This window comes from Telmatherina bonti, assembly GCF_933228915.1.
Source record: "Telmatherina bonti genome assembly, chromosome: 9".
NCBI classification, from domain to species: domain Eukaryota; kingdom Metazoa; phylum Chordata; class Actinopteri; order Atheriniformes; family Telmatherinidae; genus Telmatherina; species Telmatherina bonti.
This window is the reverse complement of record NC_136627.1, coordinates 844,592-858,479: the sequence shown is the minus strand read 5'-3', so window position 1 is coordinate 858,479 and position 13,888 is coordinate 844,592.

The window sequence follows — 13,888 nt, the reverse complement described above, 5'->3', positions numbered from 1 at the left end:
TGTCGTGGTGTCTGTGGGGGGGGTAGTGCCGTGTGTGTAGGGGAGTGGGGTGATGCGTGTATGTGGGGAGTGGCGGTGGTGCATGTATACGGGTGTGTGTATGGGGGGGGAGGAGGGGGGAGGGGGGGCGTGCTGTCTGTGTGTGTGTGGGGGGGGGCAGGGGTGTATGTATGGGGGAGTGGGTGGTGCATGTGTGTGGTAGGTTGGTGGATAAGTGTAGATATGATGGATGGGAGTGGGGGAGATTTGGATGTGACGTGGGGGTCAGGAGGATGGTTTTAAGGGTGGGCTGAACGGGTGGCTGGGTGGACCTGAATGTGTCCGGAAGTGTGTGTGTGTGTGTGTGGCTGTAGGTTTGTGCTGAGACAGTGTGAGGTGCCGATGTGTGGACAAGGTGGGGACTTCATGTCCCCAGGTGGGGGTGTCCTCTGTGAGTGAGGGGGCGGTGGACAATAGGTCTGGGATTCCCCTTCTGCCGCCCCGCCTCCTCTTTGTCCTCGTGCCCCCCTTCTGCGTGTGGTGAGTTGGTCCCCTCTTGGGTCGGTGATGACTCTCTGGTTAGAGTCGCCGAAGGCTCTGGTTACGGGGATGGCTGTCCCCGGCTTGTCCTGGTCCTTGGGGGGCCCTGGGAGTAGGGGGCATGCCCAGTGCTGCGGGCGGCTCACCTTCTGGAGGAAAGCTCACTTTCCTCCAGACTTAAATCCCTCAACCCCTCTTCCTCCCCGCTCCCCATCACACACAGGCAGGGTATTGGGAGGTGTGCACGTGGCGCTGGGTGGTGAGAAAGGCCATCAAGGTGGTCTTGATCGCTGCACCCAGCCTCGGCTCACCTCCCAGTTTTAATTACACTTAGACACCAAACACCAAAACACTGACGACTCACATGATTAGGGGGAAGAGCATGCGGTGTATGGTGGGCGGGGCTGCTTAGGTGGTCCCTCTCCCAGCACCGCGTGGCAATTCCCTCAGTTTTAATTGCAACTAATACATACTTCACAATCAGTCATAAGCGGGGGGGAGGCAGGGACGATAGGGTCTTCTCATGCCCCTGCTCTCGGGGCTTTACTGGGGGGGGGTACGGGTGGGGGAAGAGTGCCGTCCATTAGGCCTAAGTCTGGGCTGGCCTGGCTGTAGGAGGGTTGTCGCCGGCCCTGGGGGGGTGCTGGGTCGGCTGCGTCTGTGGGGTGGTGGGGGGGGCGCTGGGAGTGGTGGGCGGTAATTATGGGGGCCCTGATCGGGGCCATCCTGTCCTCTGCCCCCTCTGAGGTATCTCACATGGGACATGATGGAGGGGTAAGGTGAGGATGTGTGGGAGTGGGTGTATGGGGTTACAGATGGATGGTGGGATGGCTGGGGGGGGGATTAGGGTTAGGGATATAGGTGGGTAGGGGATAGGGATGTGTGAGGATGAGTAGATGTGTGTGTGGAGGGGTATGTTGGCGCGTGGGTTGTATTGGGGTGTGCCTGTGTTGGAGGAGTGAGGGTATGTGTGTGTGTGTGTGTGTGTGTGTAGGGGGGGGTGTATATGCGGAATGGGATGTGTGAGTGAGGGTGAAGTTTGGAGGGGGGCTATGGGTGGTGGAGGGGTGTTTGGTGGGGCATGTGTGGTTGGGTAGAAGTAGAGGGATGGGGTGGCGGGGTGTGAGCGTGTGTGTGTGTGGGGGGGGGGGGGTGAGCGTGTGTGGGGGCGGGGGCGATTGGGGTTCGTGTGACTTGGTATGGGTGAGTGAGTAGAGGTGGGGTGGGGTTGTATATGTTATGGATGATGTGCATGGATTGCAGAGGGTTGTGTGGATGGGGGTTGAGAGGGGAGTGCGTGTTTGGGGGGGGGGGGGGGGGTATGCATGTATATGTGTGAGGGGAGTGCGTGTTGGGGGGGGGGGCGGGGTATGCATGTATATGTGTGTGTGGTTTGGTGGTGGGGGGGTGGTGTCCTGTACCCGGGGGCGCAGCTGGTGCGCTGGGGTGCGACCTGGCTGCCGCTGGGTGGCGGTCTGGGGATCCTGGTCCTCCGTCGGTGTGGGCTGTGCCCTCTGCCTGCGGGGGCGGGGGGCTGCTCACGGGCTCTTGGGGCCCTGGGGCCTGCGCTCTGTCTGCCCTAGGTGGCCGGTGCCCGGCGGGATCGGCCCTTGCCGGCCTGGGCCTGCTGGGGCCTGTTCCCCCTGACTGCGGGGGACTCTGGTTGGGCACCTCCTTCGCCACCTCCTGGGCAGATGCATGGCTGGCTCTGGAGTGGGGGGGTTGGGATCTGTACCTGGGGGTGACTGTCGGTTACCCGGGTCTCTGGGTTCTCCTGGCCTTCCTCTAGCTGTAGGCGGGCGGGGTCACATTGGCATGATCACTCTTCTCTAAACACGTTCCACTCTGAATGTTCTGCATGAATGTTCTGCATGTGTCACAGTCACTGAGTCATCCAGCAAGTTTATTCACTAACAGCAGGTACCTCTCTTTCTGTCTTTTTGACTTAACTTGCTAGTTTCTGGTCTTCATGATTGTCAACGGTTTTGTTCTCCACGAATCTAGAGTTGGCTTGTGTGGGTGTATATATTTATGTGTGGGTGGGTATGTGTGTGTACTTATGTGTATGTGTATGTGTATGTATGTATGTGTATGGATATGTATATATGTATGCATATGTGTGAGTGTATGTGTATGTATGTGAGTATGTATATGTGTATATATGTATATATATATATATATATATATATATATATGTGTGTGTATGTATGTGTATATGTATGTATGTATATCTATCTTTATGTATGCATGTATGTGTACATGTGTGTGTATGCATGTGTATGTATGTGTATATGTATGTATGTATGTATATATGTATATATATAATGTATGTGCGAGTGTATATGCATATATATGTAGGTGGGTATGTATGTGCATATACATGTATGCATTGATCTCTTTCTTTTGTTTTTTTTTTTTTTTGTTTTTTTTTATGTTCTCTTTTCTGTTCTCTTTCTGCCCCTTTCCTGTCCTTTCCGGTCGGGTCCAGTAGCATAAACTCTGTAATACAAGCTATTATCCAAAACAAATTGAAAAATAAAATAAGAATCAAGAAATACAAGGGGATCATTACATCTACAAAAGTTCCCCTTGGCAAAATAAATTTGCTCAGCAGAACACAGCATCCAGAACATCAGTCTGCTTGCTTAAATGCTGGACAAGACAAAAAAAAAAAAAAAAAAAAAAAAAAAAAAAAAAAAAAAAAAAAAAAAAAAAGAACCAAGCCGTCGGCATAACCGAGCCGTCAGCAGAACCGAGCCATCAGCAGAACCGACCTGGTGCAGAAACGAGCCATCAGCAGAACCAAGCTGGTGCAGAACCGAGCCGTCAGCAGAACCGAGCTGGTGCAGAACCGAGCCGTCAGCAGAACCAAGCTGTCAGCAGAACCAAGCCGTCAGCAGAACCGGGCTGTCAGCAGAACCGAGCCGTCAGCAGAACCAAGCTGTCAGCAGAACCGGGCTGTCAGCAGAACCGAGCTATCAGCAGAATCAAGCCGTCAGCAGAACGAATCTGGTGCAGAACCGAGCTGTCAGCAGAACCAAGCTGGTGCAGAACTGAGCCGTCAGCAGAACCGAGCTGTCAGCAGAACCAAGCCGTCAGCAGAACTGCGCTGTCAGCGGAACCGAGCCGTCAGCAGAACCAAGCTGTTTCATAACCTAGCCGTCAGCAGAACCAAGCCGTCAGCAGAACCAAGCCGTCAGCAAAACCAAGCCGTAAGCAGAAATGGGCTGTCAGAAGAACCGAGCTTGTGCAGAACCGAGCCGTCAGGAGAACCAAGCTTTCAGCAGAACCGAGCCGTCAGCAGAACCGAGCTGGTGCAGAACCGAACCGTCAGCAGAACCGAGCTGGTGCAGAACCGAGCTGTCAGCAGAACCGAGCTGGTGCAGAACCAAGCTGGTGCAGAACCGAGCTGGTGAAGAACCGAGCCGTCAGCAGAACCAAGCTGTCAGCAGAACCAAGCTGGTGCAGAACCGAGCCGTCAGCAGAACCCAGCCGTCAGCAGAACCAAGCTGTCAGCAGAACCAAGCTGGTGCAGAACCGAGCTGTCAGCAGAACCAAGCTGGTGCAGAACCAAGCCGTCGGCATAACCGAGCCGTCAGCAGAACCGAGCCATCAGCAGAACCGACCTGGTGCAGAAACGAGCCATCAGCAGAACCAAGCTGGTGCAGAACCGAGCCGTCAGCAGAACCGAGCTGGTGCAGAACCGAGCCGTCAGCAGAACCAAGCTGTCAGCAGAACCAAGCCGTCAGCAGAACCGGGCTGTCAGCAGAACCGAGCCGTCAGCAGAACCAAGCTGTCAGCAGAACCGGGCTGTCAGCAGAACCGAGCTATCAGCAGAATCAAGCCGTCAGCAGAACGAATCTGGTGCAGAACCGAGCTGTCAGCAGAACCAAGCTGGTGCAGAACTGAGCCGTCAGCAGAACCGAGCTGTCAGCAGAACCAAGCCGTCAGCAGAACTGCGCTGTCAGCGGAACCGAGCCGTCAGCAGAACCAAGCTGTTTCATAACCTAGCCGTCAGCAGAACCAAGCCGTCAGCAGAACCAAGCCGTCAGCAAAACCAAGCCGTAAGCAGAAATGGGCTGTCAGAAGAACCGAGCTTGTGCAGAACCGAGCCGTCAGGAGAACCAAGCTTTCAGCAGAACCGAGCCGTCAGCAGAACCGAGCTGGTGCAGAACCGAACCGTCAGCAGAACCGAGCTGGTGCAGAACCGAGCTGTCAGCAGAACCGAGCTGGTGCAGAACCAAGCTGGTGCAGAACCGAGCTGGTGAAGAACCGAGCCGTCAGCAGAACCAAGCTGTCAGCAGAACCAAGCTGGTGCAGAACCGAGCCGTCAGCAGAACCCAGCCGTCAGCAGAACCAAGCTGTCAGCAGAACCAAGCTGGTGCAGAACCGAGCTGTCAGCAGAACCAAGCTGGTGCAGAACCGAGCCGTCAGCAGAACCGAGCTGTCAGCAGAACCAAGCTGGTGCAGAACCGAGCCGTGAGCAGAACCAAGCCGTCGGCAGAACCGAGCCGTGAGCAGAACCAAGCCGTCGGCATAACCGATCCGTCAGCAGAACCGAGCCATCAGCAGAACCGAGCTGGTGCAGAACCGAGCCGTCAGCAGAACCAAGCTGTCAGAAGAACCAAGCCGTCAGCAGAACCGGGCTGTCAGCAGAACCGAGCCATCAGCAGAACCAAGCTGTCAGCAGAACCGGGCTGTCAGCAGAACCGAGCCATCAGCAGAACCAAGCTGGTGCAGAACCGAGCCATCAGCAGAATCAAGCCGTCAGCAGAACGAATCTGTTGCAGAACCGAGCTGTCAGCAGAACCAAGCTGGTGCAGAACTGAGTCGTCAGCAGAACCGAGCTGTCAGCAGAACCAAGCTGTCAGCAGAACTGGGATGTCAGCAGAACCGAGCTGGTGCAGAACCGGGCCGTCAGCAGAACCAAGCTGTCAGCAGAACCAAGCTTTCAGCAGAACCAAGCTGGTGCAGAACCGAGCCGTCAGCAGAACCAAGCTGTCAGCAGAACCAAGCCGTCAGCAGAACCGAGCTATCAGCAGAACCGAGCCATCAGCAGAACCAAGCTGGTGCAGAACCGAGCCGTCAGCAGAACCGAGCTGTCAGCAGAACCAAGCTGTCAGCAGAACTGGGACGTCAGCAGAACCGAGCTGGTGCAGAACCGAGCCGTCAGCAGAACCAAGCTGTCAGCAGAACCAAGCTGTCAGCAGAACCGGGCGTTCAGCAGAATCAAGCTGTCAGCAGAACCAAGCTGGTGCAGAACCGAGCTGTCAGAAGAACCAAGCTGGTGCAGAACCGAGCCGTCAGCAGAACCAAGCCGTCGGCAGAACCGAGCCGTCAGCAGAACCAAGCCGTTGGCAGAACCGAGCCATCAGCAGAACCGAGCCATCAGCAGAACCGACCTGGTGCAGAACCGAGCCGTCAGCAGAACCAAGCTGTCAGCAGAATCGAACTGTCAGCAGAACCAAGCTGGTGCAGTACCGAGCCGTCAGCAGAACCCAGCCGTCAGCAGAACCGAGCCGTCAGCAGAACCAAGCTGGTGCAGAACCAAGCCGTCAGAAGAACCGAGCCGTCAGCAGAACCGGGCTTTCAGCAGAACCGAGCTGTCAGCAGAACCAAGCTGGTGCAGAACCGAGTCGTCAGCAGAACCGAGCTGTCAGCAGAACTGGGATGTCAGCAGAACCTAGCTGGTGCAGATCCGAGCCATCAGCAGAACCAAGCTGTCAGCAGAACCAAGCTGTCAGCAGAACTGGGCTGTCAGCAGAATCGAGCTGTCAGCAGAACCAAGCTGGTGCAGAACCTAGCCGTCAGCAGAACCAAGCCGTCAGCAGAACCGAGCCGTCAGCAGAACCAAGCTGGTGCAGAACCGAGCCGTCAGCAGAACCAAGCCGTCAGCAAAACCAAGCCGTAAGCAGAAATGGGCTGTCAGCAGAACCGAGCTTGTGCAGAACCGAGTCGTCAGCAGAACCAAGCTTTCAGCAGAACCGAGCCGTCAGCAGAACCGAGCTGGTGCAGAACCGAACCGTCAGCAGAACCGGGCTGTCAGCAGAACCGAGCCGTCAGCAGAACTGAGCTGGTGCAGAACCGAGCCGTCAGCAGAACCAAGCTGTCAGCAGTATCAAGCCGTCAGCAGAACCGGGCTGTCAGAAGAACCGAGCCGTCAGCAGAACCAAGCTGTCAGCAGAACCAAGCTGTCAGCAGAACCGGGCTGTCAGCAGAACCGAGCTATCAGCAGAACCGAGCCATCAGCAGAACCAAGCTGGTGCAGAACCGAGCCATCAGCAGAATCAAGACGTCAGCAGAACGAAGCTGGTGCAGAACCGAGCTGTCAGCAGAACCAAGCTGGTGCAGAACTGAGCCGTCAGCAGAACCGAGCTGTCAGCAGAACCAAGCTGTCAGCAGAACTGGGATCTCAGCAGAACCGAGCTGGTGCAGAACCGAGCCGTCAGCAGAACCAAGCTGTCAGCAGAACCAAGCTGTCAGCAGAACCGGGCTTTCAGCAGAATCAAGCTGTCAGCAGAACCAAGCTGGTGCAGAACCGAGCCGTCAGCAGAACCAAGCTGTCAGCAGAACCAAGCTGTCAGCAGAACCGGGCTGTCAGCAGAACCAAGCTGGTTCAGAACCTAGCCGTCAGCAGAACCAAGCCGTCAGCAGAACCGAGCCGTCAGCAGAACCAAGCTGGTGCAGAACCGAGCCGTCAGCAGAACCAAGCCGTCAGCAAAACCAAGCCGTAAGCAGAAATGGGCTGTCAGCAGAACCAAGCTTTCAGCAGAACCGAGCCGTCAGCAGAACCGAGCTGGTGCAGAACCGAACCGTCAGCAGAACCGAGCTGGTGCAGAACCGAGCTGGTGAAGAACCGAGCCGTCAGCAGAACCAAGCTGTCAGCAGAACTGGGCTGTCAGCAGAACCGAGCTGTCAGCAGAACCAAGCTGGTGCAGAACCGAGCCGTCAGCAGAACCCAGCCGTCAGCAGAACCAAGCTGTCAGCAGAACCAAGCTGGTGCAGAACCGAGCTGTCAGCAGAACCAAGCTGGTGCAGAACCGAGCCGTCAGCAGAACCGAGCTGTCAGCAGAACCAAGCTGGTGCAGAACCGAGCCGTGAGCAGAACCAAGCCGTAAGCAGAACCGAGCCGTCAGCAGAACTGAGCTGGGGCAGAACCGAGCCGTCAGCAGAACCAAGCTGTCAGCAGTATCAAGCCGTCAGCAGAACCGGGCTGTCAGAAGAACCGAGCCGTCAGCAGAACCAAGCTGTCAGCAGAACCAAGCTGTCAGCAGAACCGGGCTGTCAGCAGAACCGAGCTATCAGCAGAACCGAGCCATCAGCAGAACCAAGCTGGTGCAGAACCGAGCCATCAGCAGAATCAAGACGTCAGCAGAACGAAGCTGGTGCAGAACCGAGCTGTCAGCAGAACCAAGCTGGTACAGAACTGAGCCGTCAGCAGAACCGAGCTGTCAGCAGAACCAAGCTGTCAGCAGAACTGGGATGTCAGCAGAACCGAGCTGGTGCAGAACCGAGCCGTCAGCAGAACCAAGCTGTCAGCAGAACCAAGTTGTCAGCAGAACCGGGCTTTCAGCAGAATCAAGCTGTCAGCAGAACCAAGCTGGTGCAGAACCGAGCCGTCAGCAGAACCAAGCTGTCAGCAGAACCAAGCTGTCAGCAGAACCGGGAAGTCAGCAGAACCGAGCTATCAGCAGAACCGAGCTGTCAGCAGAACTGGGATGTCAGCAGAACCGAGCTGTTGCAGAACCGAGCCGTCAGCAGAACCAAGCTGTCAGCAGAACCAAGCTGTCAGCAGAACCGGGCTTTCAGCAGAATCAAGCTGTCAGCAGAACCAAGCTGGTGCAGAACCGAGCTGTCAGCAGAACCAAGCCGTCAGCAGAACCGAGCTGTCAGCAGAACCGAGCCATCAGCAGAACCAAGCTGGTGCAGAACCGAGTCGTCAGCAGAACCAAGCTGTCAGCAGAACCGAGCTGTCATCAGAACCGAGCTGTCAGCAGTACCAAGCTGGTGCAGAACTGGGCTGTCAGAAGAACCGAGCTGGTGCAGAACCAAGCTGTCAGCAGAACCGAGCTGTCAGCAGAAGCGAGCCGTCAGCAGAACCAAGCTGTCAGCAGAACCAAGCCGTCAGCAGAACTGGGCTGTCAGCAGAACCGAGCCGTCAGCAGAACCAAGCCGTCAGCAGAACTGAGCTGGTGCAGAACCGAGCCATCATCAGAACCAAGCTGGTGCAGAACCGAGCTGTCAGCAGAACCGAGCTGGTGCAGAACCAAGCTGGTGCAGAACCGAGCTGGTGCAGAACCGAGCCGTCAGAAGAACCAAGCTGTCAGCAGAACTGGGCTGTCAGCAGAACCGAGCTGTCAGCAGAACCAAGCTGGTGCAGAACCGAGCCGTCAGCAGAACCCAGCCGTCAGCAGAACCAAGCTGGTGCAGAACCAAGCCGTCAGAAGAACCAAGCCGTCAGCAGAACCGGGCTTTCAGCAGAACCGAGCCGTCAGCAGAACCGAGCTGGTGCAGAACCAAACCGTCAGCAGAACCGGGCTGTCAGCAGAACCGAGCCGTCAGCAGAACTGAGCTGGTGCAGAACCGAGCCGTCAGCAGAACCAAGCTGTCAGCAGTATCAATCCGTCAGCAGATCCGGGCTGTCAGCAGAACCGAGCCGTCAGCAGAACCAAGCTGTCAGCAGAACCAAGCTGTCAGCAGAACCGGGCTGTCAGCAGAACCGAGCTATCAGCAGAACCGAGCCATCAGCAGAACCAAGCTGGTGCAGAACCGAGCCATCAGCAGAATCAAGACGTCAGCAGAACGAAGCTGGTGCAGAACCGAGCTGTCAGCAGAACCAAGCTGGTGCAGAACTGAGCCGTCAGCAGAACCGAGCTGTCAGCAGAACCAAGCTGTCAGCAGAACTGGGATGTCAGCAGAACCGAGCTGGTGCAGGACCGAGCTGGTGCAGAACCGGGCTGTCAGCAGAACCGAGCCGTCAGCAGAACCGAGCCGTCAGAAGAACTGCGCTGTCAGCAGAACCGAGCCGTCAGCAGAACCAAGCTGGTTCAGAACCGAGCCGTCAGCAGAACCAAGCTGTCAGCAGAACCGAGCTGTCAGTAGAACCAAGCTGGTGCAGAACCGAGCCGTCAGCAGAACCAAGCCGTCAGCAGAACTGGGCTGTCAGCAGAACCGAGCTGTCAGCAGAACCAAGCTGGTGCAGAACCGAGCCATCAGCAGAACCAAGCCATCAGCAGAACCAAGCCATCAGCAGAACCGAGCCGTCAGCAGACCCAAGCTGTCAGCAGAACCAAGCTGGTGCAGAACCGAGCTGTCAGCAGAACCAAGCTGGTGCAGAACCGAGCCGTCAGCAGAACCGAGCTGTCATCAGAACCAAGCTGGTGCAGAACCGAGCCGTCAGCAGAACCAAGCCGTCGGCAGAACCGAGCCGTCAGACGAACCAAGCCGTCGGCAGAACCGAGCCATCAGCAGAACCGACCTGGTGCAGAACTGAGAGGTCAGCAGAACCGAGCTGGTGCAGAACCGGGCCGTCAGCAGAACCAAGCTGTCAGCAGAATCGAACTGTCAGCAGAACCAAGCTGGTGCAGTACCGAGCCGTCAGCAGAACCAAGCCGTCAGCAGAAACGAGCCGTCAGCAGAACCAAGCTGGTGCAGAACCGAGCCATCAGCAGAACAAAGCCATCAGCAGAACCAAGCCATCAGCAGAACCGAGCCGTCAGCAGAACCAAGCTGTCAGCAGAACCGGGCTGTCAGCAGAACCGAGCTATCAGCAGAACCGAGCCATCAGCAGGACCAAGCTGGTGCAGAACCGAGCCATCAGCAGAATCAAGACGTCAGCAGAACGAATCTGTTGCAGAACCGAGCTGTCAGCAGAACCAAGCTGGTGCAGAACTGAGCCGTCAGCAGAACCGAGCTGTCAGCAGAACCGAGCTGTCAGCAGAACCAAGCTGTCAGCAGAACTGGGATGTCAGCAGAACCGAGCTGGTGCAGAACCGAGCCGTCAGCAGAACCAAGCTGTCAGCCGAACCAAGCTGTCAGCAGAACCGGGCGTTCAGCAGAATCAAGCTGTCAGCAGAACCAAGCTGGTGCAGAACCGAGCTGTCAGCAGAACCAAGCTGGTGCAGAACCGAGCCGTCAGCAGAACCAAGCCGTCGGCAGAACCGAGCCGTCAGCAGAACCAAGCCGTCGGCAGAACCGAGCCATCAGCAGAACCGAGCCATCAGCAGAACCGACCTGGTGCAGAACCGAGCTGTCAGCAGAACCGAGCTGGTGCAGAACCGGGCCGTCAGCAGAACCAAGCTGTCAGCAGAATCGAACTGTCAGCAGAACCAAGCCTGTGCAGTACCGAGCCGTCAGCAGAACCAAGCCGTCAGCAGAACCGAGCCGTCAGCAGAACCAAGCTGGTGCAGAACCAAGCCGTCAGAAGAACCGAGCCGTCAGCAGAACCGGGCTTTCAGCAGAATCAAGCTGTCAGCAGAACTGGGCTTTCAGCAGAATCGAGCTGTCAGCAGAACCAAGCTGGTGCAGAACCGAGCCATCAGCAGAATCAAGCCGTCAGCAGAACGAAGCTGGTGCAGAACCGAGCCATCAGCAGAATCAAGCCGTCAGCAGAACGAAGCTGGTGCAGAACCGAGCTGTCAGCAGAACCAAGCTGGTGCAGAACCGAGTCGTCAGCAGAACCGAGCTGTCAACAGATCCAAGCTGTCAGCAGAACTGGGATGTCAGCAGAACCTAGCTGGTGCAGATCCGAGCCATCAGCAGAACAAAGCTGTCAGCAGAACCAAGCTGTCAGCAGAACTGGGCTGTCAGCAGAATCGAGCTGTCAGCAGAACCAAGCTGGTGCAGAACCTAGCCGTCAGGAGAACCAAGCCGTCAGCAGAACCGAGCCGTCAGCAGAACCAAGCTGGTGCAGAACCGAGCCGTCAGCAGAACCAAGCCGTCAGCAAAACCAAGCCGTAAGCAGAAATGGGCTGTCAGCAGACCCGAGCTTGTGCAGAACAGAGTCGTCAGCAGAACCAAGCTTTCAGCAGAACCGAGCCGTCAGCAGAACCGAGCTGGTGCAGAACCGAACCGTCAGCAGAACCGGGCTGTCAGCAGAACCGAGCCGTCAGCAGAACTGAGCTGGTGCAGAACCGAGCCGTCAGCAGAACCAAGCTGTCAGCAGTATCAAGCCGTCAGCAGAACCGGGCTGTCAGAAGAACCGAGCCGTCAGCAGAACCAAGCTGTCAGCAGAACCAAGCTGTCAGCAGAACCGGGCTGTCAGCAGAACCGAGCTATCAGCAGAACCGAGCCATCAGCAGAACCAAGCTGGTGCAGAACCGAGCCATCAGCAGAATCAAGACGTCAGCAGAACGAATCTGTTGCAGAACCGAGCTGTCAGCAGAACCAAGCTGGTGCAGAACTGAGCCGTCAGCAGAACCGAGCTGTCAGCAGAACCGAGCTGTCAGCAGAACCAAGCTGTCAGCAGAACTGGGATGTCAGCAGAACCGAGCTGGTGCAGAACCGAGCCGTCAGCAGAACCAAGCTGTCAGCCGAACCAAGCTGTCAGCAGAACCGGGCGTTCAGCAGAATCAAGCTGTCAGCAGAACCAAGCTGGTGCAGAACCGAGCTGTCAGCAGAACCAAGCTGGTGCAGAACCGAGCCGTCAGCAGAACCAAGCCGTCGTCAGAACCGAGCCGTCAGCAGAACCAAGCCGTCGGCAGAACCGAGCCATCAGCAGAACCGAGCCATCAGCAGAACCGACCTGGTGCAGAACCGAGCTGTCAGCAGAACCGAGCTGGTGCAGAACCGGGCCGTCAGCAGAACCAAGCTGTCAGCAGAATCGAACTGTCAGCAGAACCAAGCCTGTGCAGTACCGAGCCGTCAGCAGAACCAAGCCGTCAGCAGAACCGAGCCGTCAGCAGAACCAAGCTGGTGCAGAACCAAGCCGTCAGAAGAACCGAGCCGTCAGCAGAACCGGGCTTTCAGCAGAATCAAGCTGTCAGCAGAACTGGGCTTTCAGCAGAATCGAGCTGTCAGCAGAACCAAGCTGGTGCAGAACCGAGCCATCAGCAGAATCAAGCCGTCAGCAGAACGAAGCTGGTGCAGAACCGAGCCATCAGCAGAATCAAGCCGTCAGCAGAACGAAGCTGGTGCAGAACCGAGCTGTCAGCAGAACCAAGCTGGTGCAGAACCGAGTCGTCAGCAGAACCGAGCTGTCAACAGATCCAAGCTGTCAGCAGAACTGGGATGTCAGCAGAACCTAGCTGGTGCAGATCCGAGCCATCAGCAGAACAAAGCTGTCAGCAGAACCAAGCTGTCAGCAGAACTGGGCTGTCAGCAGAATCGAGCTGTCAGCAGAACCAAGCTGGTGCAGAACCTAGCCGTCAGGAGAACCAAGCCGTCAGCAGAACCGAGCCGTCAGCAGAACCAAGCTGGTGCAGAACCGAGCCGTCAGCAGAACCAAGCCGTCAGCAAAACCAAGCCGTAAGCAGAAATGGGCTGTCAGCAGACCCGAGCTTGTGCAGAACAGAGTCGTCAGCAGAACCAAGCTTTCAGCAGAACCGAGCCGTCAGCAGAACCGAGCTGGTGCAGAACCGAACCGTCAGCAGAACCGGGCTGTCAGCAGAACCGAGCCGTCAGCAGAACTGAGCTGGTGCAGAACCGAGCCGTCAGCAGAACCAAGCTGTCAGCAGTATCAAGCCGTCAGCAGAACCGGGCTGTCAGAAGAACCGAGCCGTCAGCAGAACCAAGCTGTCAGCAGAACCAAGCTGTCAGCAGAACCGGGCTGTCAGCAGAACCGAGCTATCAGCAGAACCGAGCCATCAGCAGAACCAAGCTGGTGCAGAACCGAGCCATCAGCAGAATCAAGACGTCAGCAGAACCAAGCTGGTGCAGAACTGAGCCGTCAGCAGAACCGAGCTGTCAGCAGAACCAAGCTGTCAGCAGAACTGGGATGTCAGCAGAACCGAGCTGGTGCAGAACCGAGCCGTCAGCAGAACCAAGCTGTCAGCAGAACCAAGTTGTCAGCAGAACCGGGCTTTCAGCAGAATCAAGCTGTCAGCAGAACCAAGCTGGTGCAGAACCGAGCCGTCAGCAGAACCAAGCTGTCAGCAAAACCAAGCTGTCAGCAGAACCGGGCAGTCAGCAGAACCGAGCTATCAGCAGAACCGAGCTGTCAGCAGAACTGGGATGTCAGCAGAACCGAGCTGTTGCAGAACCGAGCCGTCAGCAGAACCAAGCTGTCAGCAGAACCAAGCTGTCAGCAGAACCGGGCTTTCAGCAGAATCAAGCTGTCAGCAGAACCAAGCTGGTGCAGAACCGAGCTGTCAGCAGAACCAAGCCGTCAGCAGAACCGAGCTGTCAGCAGAACCGAGCCATCAGCAGAACC